The following is a 14,493-nucleotide window of genomic DNA, read 5'->3' as shown; positions in this document are numbered from 1 at the left end:
ACGAGATGACCGGGCGAGTGTGACACATGCCATCTCACATATTTCTTTCAATTTTTCACAGATTTAGTTCGAACTCTCGGCTTATCCTGAATTATTAGAGTTCCCACATCAAATCCCTAAGTCTAGCTCGAAAAATGCACTTTCAACGAATCTCTCTCACACTAACAAAATGCGATGGATTTTAATCGCATTTTGTCTAATGGCTTTTTTAACCTTTAGAAAACGATCTCTTAAAGTTGGAATAATTTGATATATCAGGATATCATTTCTACCAATTTGGAGCACTTAAATGTACTGGGTAACCAACTATTCGAAAAAAAAAATAGAAAATAGGGTATTTGCAATTGTGAATATCTCCAATGGGCAACATTGTATGTTGTACAGAACCATATTTCTGAAGTTGTCCTAGTAAAAGAAACGTGCCCTTGCCCACATTGTACGCTTTTGTTAAGCTCTCAGGCTCAATGAAAAAGTTTTCAAGGCTGGGATGCCAGCTATACAGTGTTTCTTCATATTTTAGAAAGAGTCTTGAGTTTCTAGTACCCTTTCGCCCCTCCCCACCCACCCCTCCCCCGTACTTTTCAGTTAAGTCTTTGTTGTATGGTTAAAGTCGTTTCCCCCTTTTGTGAATCGCTTCATGTGACTTATAAGTGTGGCAATAATCTTTGCTGGCTCGGAGATCGCTGAAGTCGCACATGTCTATCTTTCCCTAGACGAAAAGCTACGTTCACCTCTGATAAATGTACACAAACTTGGCTTGCCGTGACATCCATCCTGTACGCTTGTTGCTTTAAAATCCAGTTATCCTATTTCCCTACCGAAGCTTTCTTAAGATCTGATTTTTTGTCATAATAGCCTGAATTCCTTTCAACCTGGACGCTTTGGGGCCAAGATAGAGAATCAGAGGAATTCGACTACAAGGATAAAGCTTTAAGATGATGTAGAGTTTGATCTCTAAATATACATGGCAGACCCCTTTATAGGCCATCGAAGTTAATCTTTATATTACCTCTAGGAAAACAAGGACTATCTCCTATCACACAAAATTTGAAAACGGTCTTTCATCGCGTTGGGGGCGTACAAGGTTGCTGAAGTTGCATAATTTTTCATTATTTAACGGGGGAGGGGAGGGAAAATGGATGTTACAGTAATAAAAGCTGGAACATATCCACTACAAGACCACTGATGAACAATTGGATACAACCTCTACAATACCGCTGAAACTAATGGCACAATGCAAAGTTTCTGACACTAACGGCCGAGCTCCTCGTGTAGGGCTTTTGTCTTAATTCTGATCAGGACAGTGAACCGACAGGGAAGTTTATTCCTGAATTACAATATGAAATACTGAGTTTAGTGTCCAGCCATTTTGCCAAAGCGTAATTGTATGTTTGCGTTGCTGATAATATGGGGCGCATTGCCAACCGATCCTTGTGTGTCTTTGGTAAACCATATATACAAATGCACTAATCTGGAGCCTGTAGGGCGGACCGTATCTGTAATAGGCTTGGGTAGAATTCTACGAACGATAGACTCTTATTCTTTCTCTTTCTGTAGATGAGGGTGATAATATGTTGGTGGTCTGCCTCTACCCGAGGGCCTTTCGAGAGAAAACCCCCGAAATTTGCTTGAATCATTCATGGATGCTTCAGATAACAGTCCTAGATATTCGTATTTGTCTATTACGACCACTCCTGAACCTTTATCTGGTTTCGTGATGACGATGCCGTCGCGTTGTTTTAATTGATCGATGGCAAGCAGAAGTGTCTTGGAAGGTTTCTGTACTTTGCACTGGATGTAGTTCAGTGCTACGGATCGTAGGGTTGCAGCCGCCAACTCTTTCAAATCATCGTTTCCGAGATGAGGTTCAAGGCTCCAGTAAGCCATCTCAAAGCTCGCTTTCACTTCAATCGATGAGACCCATTGGGGAAAGGCAAATTTCAAGCCTTGACACAAGACCGGTTTCTGAAAGAAAGAGAGATCGTAGGACGATATGTTCTGTATATGCTCATCAACATCCGTTTCTTTGTAGAGTAGCCTTGCAATCTTCTTTGTGTGAGTGCTCATGACCTCCTGATAGTGTTTGTTGCTAAGGTTGATCATTCTGCATAAAATGGAGGCATAACGGAGCAAGCTGCAGCTTCGGCGAATCTCGTCGTAGATGGAGTTGATCTCGTGCTTGAGAGATGCACTTTGTTTGATCTTTTCTTTGAGCTCTTCTGAGATAACATTCCTTCCGAAGGTCTCCGATGACTGCTTCCATTTAGAGCTAATGGTTTTTTTTTTTTTTTTTAGTGGCGGTTGTCTTTATGCGGTCCTGGGCAGTGCTTTAGGGGTTGATTTCAAGCGATTTTAGGCGTTTTTATGGAGAATGACGTTGAGCTTTCATCATCGGCGTTATAGGCCGGTTGTCTTCTTCCTTAGACTATTTATCAACTGTTTGCCAGTGATTGTCTTCGAGCGTTCATCAGCGCTTTTATAACGGTTATCTTAAGGCCTTCATCATCACTGTTGAAGCCCTTGCATTCAACCTTACCTAAGCGGTCTATAAGCTGTTGTCTTCGAGCGGTCTTACAGCGGATACACTTCTCAACGTTTTTTTTTTTCTTTTAGGGGATTTCCTAAAACGGTGAAACAGAACCCGTTCTTTACTATCGTTTTTATGGTTAAAATACAAGCGTTCATCAGTACTGTGATTGTCTTATAGGATTCACCAGGCACGTTGTAGTGGAGGTGTTTAAGCGTTCACCAGCGGTGATGCAGCGCCGTGGTACCCATTCTGTACGCTTGTTGCTTTAAAGTCCATTTATCCTAAACCTACTGAGGCTTTCTTGAGATCTGATAACGCAGGGTGTTCCCACAATGCGTTTATCTTTCTGTCACTGTCAAACCTTGGGGAGCGTACTCGAATCAGATTTGATCTTACGGTACAACTTCAATGATTCACAAGATCCAAATGCAAAAGAACATCGTTCGCTCAATATGCCAGCATCTCAGACCATCTGCTCTTCTGAGCAGTGGTTCAGATATCAAAGAAGGCGAAGACTTTAATCAGATTAATTGCTTGTCGAGAATTAAAACTCGCAAATTGAGAGAAATGGAACACTTATTTTAAGATCATCTCTTAATGTATTCCTTTAACATCACAGGTGATAGGTCCGAATATTTTATAGAAACGCCAAGTAAGAAGTGAAGGACCAAAACCAATCAAGCAAATTTTCAACTATGCAGGGGGTCCTGGTATCAATAGCACTATGAAAATGTGGAGCGTTTTGTATTATTCTGATCCAGGATCCACGGTTTTCCATTTAGTTTGAGTCTTTTTAATCCTGTAGTAAGCCGACACACAATAGTGTTCCTTGATCACGTTATGAAATACTAAGTTTTTAGCAATTTGTACCTGTCCAAATTTCCAGCTGAGCCAGCAATTATCTGTTCATTTTTCGTATTCAGATATGTAATAAGACTAAGAGAGAAACCTTCCAGAATCGTTTTAAATTTGCAATATGCACTTCCATTTTACATTTAATCTCTTAGGAAGTCTAAAATGCAGTTGTTTAGTAGCTTGGATTTTTACGTTGCCATGGTAACCAAATGAAACAAAATATGTTCCTCTTATTTACGAGGATTTGATAGAAATACAGTGCTGTGTTCCAAGGTACTGAGGTCCCCCACTTCCCATGATCCTTTGTAGATTTAAAAATGTTGTCTTTTGAGGCCTGGATGCCCACTGATGACAACTTTCAGTAATACAAAATGTTGTACACGGTGGTTTTGTAGTTAAATGAAACGTGTACTCCTTTGTCTCAGGATTTTTCATGAACGGTTTTAAAACGACTTCGTGTGCGACGCGCAAAAAGATTGATATTTTTGTTTTTGAAACGATGGCTTGTAAAACACACCGTCTTTTTCTCCAAATTAAAAAACTTGTTAAAGCAGAATGTTGAGTCATTTTATAATAACTCGCAGATCACCTACGATTCAGATGAAAGGAATCAAGGGTTTGACGTCAACATAATGCATTGCAAAGTATTTAATTCACAAAATCTTGGCACGATTTAAGTTATGTGTCGTAAGTTTCAAACACTTTCGAAAATCTCTTTATTTGATTCCCTGAGATCTAACTTGGTATAGTAATATTCAATGCTCCTGAGGCCAGATAGTTTTGCTTATTTAGTCCTTTCTGAGGTTGGTAACACCCCCTTATCCAATCAGGAGTAACACTCCCAAAACCGTGAGACGGAAGCCGGGTTTTCTTTAATAAGTTAAAATTAAAATGAGAGAAGTAATAAACGGATTGTTAAAAACGCTTTTTGTGCTTTTTACTGCCTTTAACCGGCCCACGGCTTGTGCTTCATATCAGATCGTAAACAATCGGAATGATTCACATTACCGCTGGGTTTGCGTCTAAATTCTAATTTTTTTTTCCTTCAGCGAGGCTTAGAATAAACTCTAAAAAGAAGTGTTAGGATAAAGATTCGATTGTTAAAGGTAAGGAGCGATTGAAAAAACTAAAGTAAATCCCGAGATCTTTCCGGTCTCACTTCGAGAGATTGCTCCCAAATTACTTTTCAACTGATATTGAAATATTAAAATATTAATGTTCCTGCTACTCGTTTCAATTTCTTATTGCTCCGTTACTTGTTACTACGTTACTCTGTTTAGTAACACCTCCATCATAGAGGGAAGCCCAGCTCAGTAAGGGCCACCTCGGCTTCTTCTTTTAGAGTAAAGTGAGCTTTGCGGCGCAAGAGAGGTTGCAACTCGAAGCAATATTGTTTTTCTTCATTAACTTTTATTTCTTAATAACTTTGTTGGATTTAAACATGTCCTCAGGGGTCCTCTGGTCAATGAATTGATTTCATTTTTTTTCTTTTACTTTTTTTACTTACAGCGTCAAATCTTCCCAGGGGGAAACCTCCATGTCAGCAAACACTCCTGGTGGTAAATATTGTAACTGGTTGTTCGACAAGTCCCTGAAACCAATAGGTCATCACAACGAAGCGTGAACTCTGTTGCCTATGGTATGTAAGTTTTCCTACTTCTTGAAAGCACATGATACTTTTCAAAATACTATAAACAAATGCAAAGCTGAATGTCCTTTTAGATTTGGGTACAAATCTTAAGGAGGGCAAATACTCTAATCAAATTCATTGCCTCACGAAAATTTAAATGCTACAATTTAAAGAAATTGAGGAGAAATTTTTAGATTACCCTTTGTTAGATTCCTTTTAGCGCAAGCTGACCAGTATTAAAGTCGAATATGAGTAAATTTAATTTTTAACATCTTTTTTGGCGTTTCCTCTCTGACTTCTTATAGTTTTTACTGTTTGTTATCCTCTGAGACATTTCAATCTGATGGTTTAAAACGCTCTGGTTAAGGATCTGCTTCAGGCGCTATTGTTTCTGTGCAATCATGATAAATTTTGCCTTGGTATAGGATCCTTTGGTATTTACGTGGTCAAGAGATTGGAGGACAAAAACGGCGTGGTTGGGGTAGGACGAGGCCATTGATTACCACTCGAAAAGGGTCGTTATATCTTGTTGCAATGGTACAGTGAGGTCTTCCAAGATAAGTCTGTTACCGGAGACTCCAAATAAATATTTAAAGTGATTTGACTGAGCTGCAAAAGGGAGGTTTAAATATCGTTTTTCTATATTTTCTTGACAGGAAGTTTGGATTCCAACTCAGTCTGATGTGAGAGTTCAAATTCGGCTTCTCTACATCGGTACGAGGTAAAAAAAAAAATCATCACTAAACGTTCGTATGCTAAAGAAACGTCGTCCTTACAGATGTTCCAGCTTCGTGTTGTCACTAAAGGCCCCTACTGACAAGTTCAGCAACTTATTATTGGACAGGTCCCTAGAAACAAATTAACAAATCAATTACCTTATTTACTCGACTGTGAACCTGAATTTCTCAGCTTACAAAAAGATTAAGGACTTGTCTGTATGCTGCTTATTGATTTGACTCGGAGCTTCATGTAGAAATGAACTTGCTATGAGTTTTTCTCAAGGTGACGTGTGTACTTGAAATGATTAATTCTCTAAGTAAAGATTATTCTTCGAAAATACCAGAGCTTTGACCAATGCTTTTTCTGTTTACTAGAACCAGCGAAAAGAATGAAATATGAAATATGTAATGATCATGATGCAAAGGGAAACACCCGAAATATTTTTTGGCTCTCTTAATGAAAAAATTTGAAACACATGTAATACTATGTTTCCCTACACAATCAGGATCAGAAGCAAGTGTTTATCTACTGATGGATATTTCAGTTCCCCCCTTAGAAAAAAATTCTGCCTCACTTTGTGCATTAGCTTTAAGTGGATTATTTCCCGTGAATATAGAGATCAGCCCCAAAGCTCATTGGCTTGAACTGGGTCAAATATGAAGGAGCGTTTCACTTGATCCTCAGGGTCAATGTAGACATGTAGGGGCAGGATCTGGGGAGGGTGTGATGGGGGCATCCATACCCTCCCGCGAGGATTCACTTAATACTTAGCGACGGTTGCAAAGAGAGTGAAAAAGGCAATACAAAACAAAAAAAACAAACAAACAAACAAACAAAATCGAGCCAACGCAAACGGACTGAACCACAAATACATTTCTAATTCCTAATTTAAGTAAATTTAGTCATCGATCTATCTCGTTAACATTTGCTAATAATTTAATCATGAATACCATCTGAAAACTTACTCGATATTGATTTTGACGAGATTACGGCCTTGCCGGAAAACTCTACTTCTTCTCAATGCGATAGTAAGTAAAAATTTGATATGATCACGAGGAGCATAGACGCTAGATTCTGGTTGCCGGTCATTCTCCTAAATGCAAGCTCACGAGAAGCGTTGCAGCTGTTAAAACCTTTATAATCCAATATGTTGATGAGCGTCTCATGCAAAGAACTTTGTACTTCGCTGATCTAAGATCGACTAGTTACCGTCCTCAGTTCGAGTATTTTTGTACTGTAGTGATCCGACGCGGGTTAATTCTCCTTGATTACGGTATGAAACAATGAGTTTAAGAAATTCACTGAAGTCGAAATCTCCAGCTGATCCTAATATCGTTACCCTGGTCCCAGAGGCTTTACTTACTCTTTCGTCTCTGTGGTTTTACGAGCCGCGAAGCGGCGAGAAAATTTGACGAGCCGCGAAGCGGTGAGAAGTAAGCGAAAGCCTCTGGTTGGAGACGGTTAATTTACTGATCTCACCGCGCCAATCAAATTAAAGATTTCACAAATTTGTTCTGGCTCATTGATTGGTCAATTTTTCACCTCGCCTGTGATTGGTTTAAAAGAGTTTGTCATAGGGGTGAGGGGTTAGGGAGTTTTTACTTCCATTTGACTTTTGACCAGGGTAGGGATGGGTTTTTTTTTTTCAAGTTTGTCACTCTGAGCCAACATTTGTTGTATTTTCAAGTATTCTGCATTTTCTAAAATTTCTTCATGAATCAATTCGTTTCGGAGGCTGTTTTCGGAGAGATAGTGTCTATAGCTCTCGAATACCGCTTTCAGAACATCCAAGCCCTGTCAGAAGAGCAAAAGAAAGCACTTCACGGCCTCATTAACAGGAAAGACGTCTTCGCCATATTGCCAACAGGACATGGAAAGTCATTGATTTTTCAGCTTCTGCCTGATCTTTGCCGTCAGCTTTCGCTTACTTCTCACCGCTTCGCGGCTCGTCAAATTTTCTCGCCGCTTCGCGGCTCGTAAAACCACAGAGACGAAAGAGTAAGTAAAGCCTCTGGGACCAGGGTAAGACGGATAGTAAATGCGTACCTAAGAAGAGAAGCAAAGAAAATCAATAATATTCTCACATACTTCTAGCAACATACAATAACTGCAAACTTCTCAGCTCCGTGGAAATAATCTTTCTTTTACTTTTGGAGTTGCGAACTCGTTCAAATGTTTTCGTCGCTGGTGAACTCGGTGTTCTTGCGGTTCTCGGTGATTTACAAGGAGAATCTTTCGCACATCTCTTGCGTCGCGTCAATTCTCCGACATCTATGTTTACTACTTTGTATTTGTTCCTGAACTCTTGTAATTCTTCGGATTGACTAAGTGCCTTTTCATGCTTTAGGACAGGCCTGTAGCACTTATTACAGAGCATTTGTGAGACCTTGGAATTGTTTTCAACTTTGGCGTTCACAACAAGCCTAAAGCGGCGCAGAAAATCTCGATTCTTCTCGGTGAAAATATTCAATTGAGAATAGCCATTTACCTTGACGTTTTCGTTGCAAAATCGGCAATAATGGTTTGTCCGAGGGAAGTAGATTTTAATCGGGGTTTTTGTTGGAGTTCGTACTACATGGGAGCTTGTCATTTGGCACGCGTAGCAAATATTTTGACAGATATTGTAAATAAGGCCACGAAACAAAATATATTCCCCACGCCCACTCCAGATACAAGTAAAAACACTACACCTACCCCCAGAGGTATTTTAATACTTTACTCTGATTGGTTATCGGAAAGGGGCGTGATTGCTGGCTGTCACCCGAAGCTTGGTGGCATGAAAGTGAGATTCTCAACGGTCCTGACCAGAGGTTCTCTCCGCTCGCTGCTTTACAGCTCGCTGAAGCGCCGAATTCTCGTACTCCGGTAGAGAGAAGAGAACCTCTGGGACCAGGGTATAATATCGTTTTCTTTTGCTCATCTAGACGTGTAAATTTCCAAACTGCTTCACTTGAGGAATTAAGTTTTTCTCACCTTAAAGTCTGAAAGCGTCTGAAGAGGGCCTTATGAACATAGTCCTGACGGACCAAATTATTCAGTGTTTGTCGCCTGTCAGTTTTTATGTACTACGTTGAGTCTGTTTCAGTCAAAAGATTAAGTACTCTCACACTGATAGTCCGAAATAGATATCTTCTTAAAACTCACTTAGTACCAAGATATTTCATATCACTTGAAGATTATCTTTGCTTGCAGCTCGTTTATATCCATTAGACCTGTTCACTTTTGGCTGCTTAGTTTAGATCACAAACAATGCCAAAACACCAAAACTATCCGTCTGAACCCAGCTATTAATCTTCTCCTCAGCTCCTGACACAATCACACCTTACCAAATTTACCAAATTCAAGATATTTTTCTGGGTTGTAATTGTTAATGTTTTTTGTTGTTTTCACGTGAGATAAATGCAAACTCCTCATACTTTCTGCAGTGTCACCTCTTAATTCAGTCAAGCAGAAACCGAATTTATGTCATGCATACAAAGTACTTACAGTTTTCCTGTAGCTCGCGGAATTTTCTTTGGAATTGACTTAAGCTGTTTTCCTTCACAATTGGCTGATACTAAGCCCTTCATGTTACCTTCAAGGACTTTGCATTGGCACGGTTGAGGGCACTCAGCTGACAAACAAAAACAGACTTCAATTAAACTTGTTATTTGAATCATATTTGTTTTTAATCGTTCACTTTTATTTAAAGATTTTATCAACCGAAAGCTGTTAAATCAAATCGATGATGATACGTTAGAAAGTAAACCATCCGTTCAGCGATATTCCTTAGCATCATCAGAGACTAAAATCTGATGTCACCCATTGAAATGACAGGCAAATTTCTAATCAAATTTTTTAAAATGATGTTCTGCCTTTTTTAACACAGTCCTTTTTAATCACTGACATGATTTTTATTCGCCATGATTGAAAATGATGTAAAATAATAACTCTTTTGTTTGTATTTAACTCTCTGTTTGTATTTTGACTCACCCTACGAGCTCGAATACAGCACAACTCGTAAAAATACTCAGCGATACTACACAACAAAACGTCTAATAAGATATATTTATTTTCTGTTGGATTTGTCCAAAGATAAAAATAGTAAAGGCAACACGAGGTAAATTTTGCTGTTCATAGTGTTTAATAGACCAAAGATAACCATTCCGTTTAATTTCCTTATGCAACATGTACGTCGCGACATTAACATGGCCACCCTGACCGGAAACGTCCCTCCGTGGCCTCTATGGACATTGAATAAAGGGGGTAAGTTTGTAAAAAGACTGTGGTGCTGCGTCGATGGGGTAAAAAGGTAATTTGGTAATATCTGACTAACTTCAAAGTGTAAATTGGCCACCGTAAAGAGTTAAAAAGCTGATGTTTCGAGCGTTAGCCCTTCGTCAAAGCGAAACATTGGTTTTGTCACCTCGTTAATACGGCCGCTTCTTTCGGCTCGGTAAAACAGCCATACATTTTCGAATAATGAACCCTCGTAAATGCAGTCACCCGTTAATACGGCCAACGGCCACATGTTATTATGCAATATGATTATCAATACACATTATGCAATATAATTATTAATAACGATTTCATTAAACAGAAGTGTTCTTAAAACGTTCGGTCTTCCACCCTGGGATTTCAAACCGCCTGTTTCGTCTGAGTAATGAGAGCATACGATTAGGTAATTGAAATGGCCCGTAGCATGGAAAAAAGGCCTGTGGAAACCGGTCTTCAAAAAGGAGAATCGGTCTTGTGAAAAGAACTATCGACCGATAACACTACTCAGTACGGCGGATAAGGTGTATGAACAAATACTGAGCACACAAGTTAATGCCTTCTTCGATCCTATTCTTAATAATTGCTTATGATGTGCATACAGGAAAATGTATAGCTGTGAAACAACACTGCTGAACTTGACTGAGAAATGGAAAATGGCTGCTGACTCCAAACAGTATGTAGGAGTACTATCAACTAACATGAGCAAAGTCTTCGATTCTCTTCACCCGGCACTCATGGTAAACAAATTCAAAGCTTATGTTTCTCAGAGGAAGCGCTTTGCCTTATAAGGTCATACTTTACTAACTGACAAAATAGGGTCAAATTAGATCCAGAGATGAGCTGTTGGAGAGATACTATTAAAGGTTCTCCACAAGGATCATCATTTCGTTCACTTATGCGGAATATTTTCCAAAATGACTTAACTTTGTTAATCAACAGTTCGCCTAGCAAATTAAACCTGTCTATGTATGCTGATGACCACCAGCTTTTTGTAACAGGAAATTGGATACAGAAGGTAGAGCAATCATTAAATGAGGGAGGACAAGCTATTTCTAGGTGGTACACAGACAACTTTTTAGTGGGAAACCATAAGAAATATGTTGATAGGAAAGAAGAACGATGATGAACAATCAATACGTGTTGACATTGATGGAGAAAACACTGCATCTGTACCAGCGCTTAAACTATTAGGGGTTACTATCGATGATAAGCTTAAATTTAGTCCACATATCAGTGCTATTTCTAAGAAGGCTAGCATAAAAATAAATGCTCTTGTTCATCTTAGGCGCATGATCCCTGTAGAAGCCACAGGCAGCCCAAGCTCATTACTAGAAAAGCGGACGTGACTCTTAACGTGTTGCGCAACGTTTTATATTTATAAAGGTTTGTATGGGATGTTATCGGTTTGCCTTAAGAAAGATAGAAAAAATGTCTTGTTTTGAAATAAAATGCCCTTACCTTATTGCTTTGTTGTTTTCTTTGTTGATTCCGAGCGTCTCAGGCCATTTTGAAGCGTTTTCGGCGAGTTAGCGCTATGTTGGTGTTCAACTGCTAAAAGAAAGACAAGGCCGGAAACCTATTTTAGAAGTGTCCGTCGCCCGAAGCGAATAATTCCGCCAAAAAACTACCACCAGTCTCGATTCCTCCAGAAAATCAAAGCAGAGATGTTGCAGTTTCATTTCCATTCACTCGATGCCCAGTTCCTCCCACAGATCTTTCACTAGCGATGCTTTTATCTCCAGATCGATCGGCTTTCCAATTTCGAATTTGGCTGCTTGAAACATTTGCGGGCCCATTGGCCGATCGCACAGTATGTTGGGTAACAAAAATAAGCCCGGAGAGGGTAGCCAGCGACCTGCAGTCGACAAATAAACCAGTTAGCTCCCCTAGTCCCCTCGAGAGGTTTTGTCATGAACGCATTGTTTTGATCACACATTTCCATTCGATGTTGATTGGTCGATCAAAACAATGCGTTCTTGACAAAACCTCTCGAGGGGACTAGGGGAGCTAACTGGTTTACTTGTCGACTGCAGGTCGCTGGCTACCCTCGCCGGGCTTATTTTTGTTACCCAGCATACTGTGCGATCGGCCAATGGGCCCGCAAATGTTTCAAGCAGCCAAATTCAAAATTGGAAAGCCGATCGATCTGGAGATAAAAGCATCGCTAGTGAAAGATCTGTGGGAGGAATTGGGAATCGAGTGAATGAAAATGAAACTGCAACATCTCTGCTTTGATTTTCTGGAGGAATCGAGACTGGTGGTAGTTTTTTGGCGGAATTATTCGCTTCGGGCGACGGACACTTCTAAAATAGGTTTCCGGCCTTGTCTTTCCTTTAGCAGTTGAACACCAACATAGCGCTAACTCGCCGAAAACGCTTCAAAATGGCCTGAGACGCTCGGAATCAACAAAGAAAACAACAAAGCAATAAGGTAAGCCCATTTTATTTCAAAACAAGACATTTTTTTTATCTCTTTTAAGGCAAACCGATAACATCCCATACAAACCTTTATAAATATAAAACGTTGCGCAACACGTTAAGAGTCACGTCCGCTTTTCTAGTAGTGAGCTTGGGCTGCCTGTGTAGAAGCTAAGCTTCAGTTGTTCAAATCGGCCATATTACCTGACCTCACATATTGCCATACTGTGTGGCATTTTTGTAAAGCATCGGAGAAAAGAAAACTAGAAAAGATTCAATAAAGGGTGTTACGCGCAGTATTCAACGACAAGAAAACTGAATATGGAGAATAATTGGAAAAGGGGCATCTGCCTAGTTTAGAAAATAGGCGTCTTTAAGACATTTTGATACTAATGTATAAGGTCCAAAACTCCTTGGCACCTGAGCCCATTTGTAAAATTTTCTTTAAGCCAGATAAACACTATAATCTAAGATGTGGAGAATTCCCCATTCCTAGATTCAGGACGGTGAAGTATGGGAAACATGGTGTTAAATATCTAGGCCTCTATTTAACGGGGAAAATAAGTCAAGATATTTGAAGAAAAAATAGTCTTCAAGCCTTCAAGAAAGCCATCAGGAGAATTAATATTACGAACCTTTTTGGATGGGTCATGCAAATGCAATGCCTGTATTACATAATAGCTTCTCATTCACTAAATTTTACATGCATGTGATTGATACATTTTGCTGTGTATGATTGTCTGTTATCTCCGATTTTATATTTTATTATATTGTATATATTTATATGAATATCATTTAAAATATTGTAGATAGGAAAAATTTCTTTTTAATTTTTTTTTTTGTGTGTCCCCAATTAGCTTGGTAGCTAAATCTCTTGACACATTAATAAAGTATTCACTCACTCACAGTAAGACGGTCTGTGAAAAACACGCACTAAATCTCTTATGCGGTTATTTGATCATGACTTAAACATCACGCGCCTACTACGAATGACATACGTATAGGTAATCGCATGGGGCCGAGTAAAATTAAGGATTAATATCAGCGTGTTTTCGGAAGTTGCTGAGACTACCCGAGTCGCGCAGCGACGAGGGCAATTTCTGCAACTTCCGAAAACACAAGTGATATTAATCCTTAATTTTACGAGGAACTATGTGATTACTTGTTTACAATATAATGGGCAAAATGTTTTCTTACTGATCTCGCGCAAAACGGGACGCCATTGTTAAAAAGCAAACAGAAATCTCTTTACCTTGGCAGCCGTTGTTAAGCGATTCTCAGCCAATCATTTTCAAGTAGTTTTTCTCGGGGCAATTACAAAAATTAAGAAAAAATGCTCTCCGTCTTGACCAATCATAACTCAGTAATTTTGTCCCTTATATGATAAGAATATTAACGGGACTCGACTCTATTTGACTTCAGAAGAAACCTTCATATACGTCGCCTTGAGACCTTGGTAAGTTTTTTAGTTAGCAATTCGGAACAATTTTGCGAATACCTGGACTCAGATATTCAATAATTTGATCAGCACAGTCCTCGTTGGCACTACAGCGAAAAACATTAAATGCAGATTCAGAAGGTTTTTGCCAATTGCAGGCAGTATTATTTTCACCGTACTTTTTCACGAAAGATAAAGAGAATAGCTTCACCATAATCGATTTTAGTTGGATAAGTTTCTTAGCGCAGTCAATCGCTAAAGATCTATAATTAATAAACTTTAATTTATTTTCAGATTCGTCTTTAACTCACGTAAACAGTCACTTGATTATGAACAGAAATCAGAGCAAAGCCAAGAATAGGAAAGTTGTGAGTAATCACATTATTTCAGACCTAGTAGGATTCTTTCCAATGAGGAGCGAGAGAGGTCAAGGCACGATTAACTTAGATCGTTTCCCCTCAAACTGGTAACAAGACTGCGTATCTGACTTCCAGTACAATACAACAGTAAGAGCGTTCTTTCGCCTGTGAGGAAGTTTGAGACCTTGAACGGAAGGCGAGCCGATGAAGATCTATGCACGTTTATATCGTGCTCATTCATTAAAATCAAAGAAATTAAGTAAAAGTCAATCAAAGTCGATTCCATG

General features: G+C 39.3%; 1 long non-coding RNA gene across 1 annotated transcript; it reads right to left on the bottom strand.

The window, feature by feature from the left end:
• Positions 1-4,119: 4,119 nt before the first annotated feature.
• LOC148742481 (uncharacterized) lies at positions 4,120-9,343 on the bottom strand. Its single transcript, XR_016000080.1, has 3 exons — positions 9,222-9,343; positions 5,792-5,863; positions 4,120-4,976 (listed from the first exon to the last, which is right to left on the bottom strand). It is a non-coding gene; the product is annotated as an uncharacterized LOC148742481 (long non-coding RNA).
• Positions 9,344-14,493: the final 5,150 nt, after the last annotated feature.

This window comes from Stylophora pistillata, chromosome 1, assembly GCF_964205215.1.
Source record: "Stylophora pistillata chromosome 1, jaStyPist1.2, whole genome shotgun sequence".
NCBI classification, from domain to species: Eukaryota; Metazoa; Cnidaria; class Anthozoa; order Scleractinia; family Pocilloporidae; genus Stylophora; species Stylophora pistillata.
The sequence above is the reverse complement of the archived record's forward strand: the minus strand, read 5'-3'. Positions and strand labels throughout refer to the sequence as shown.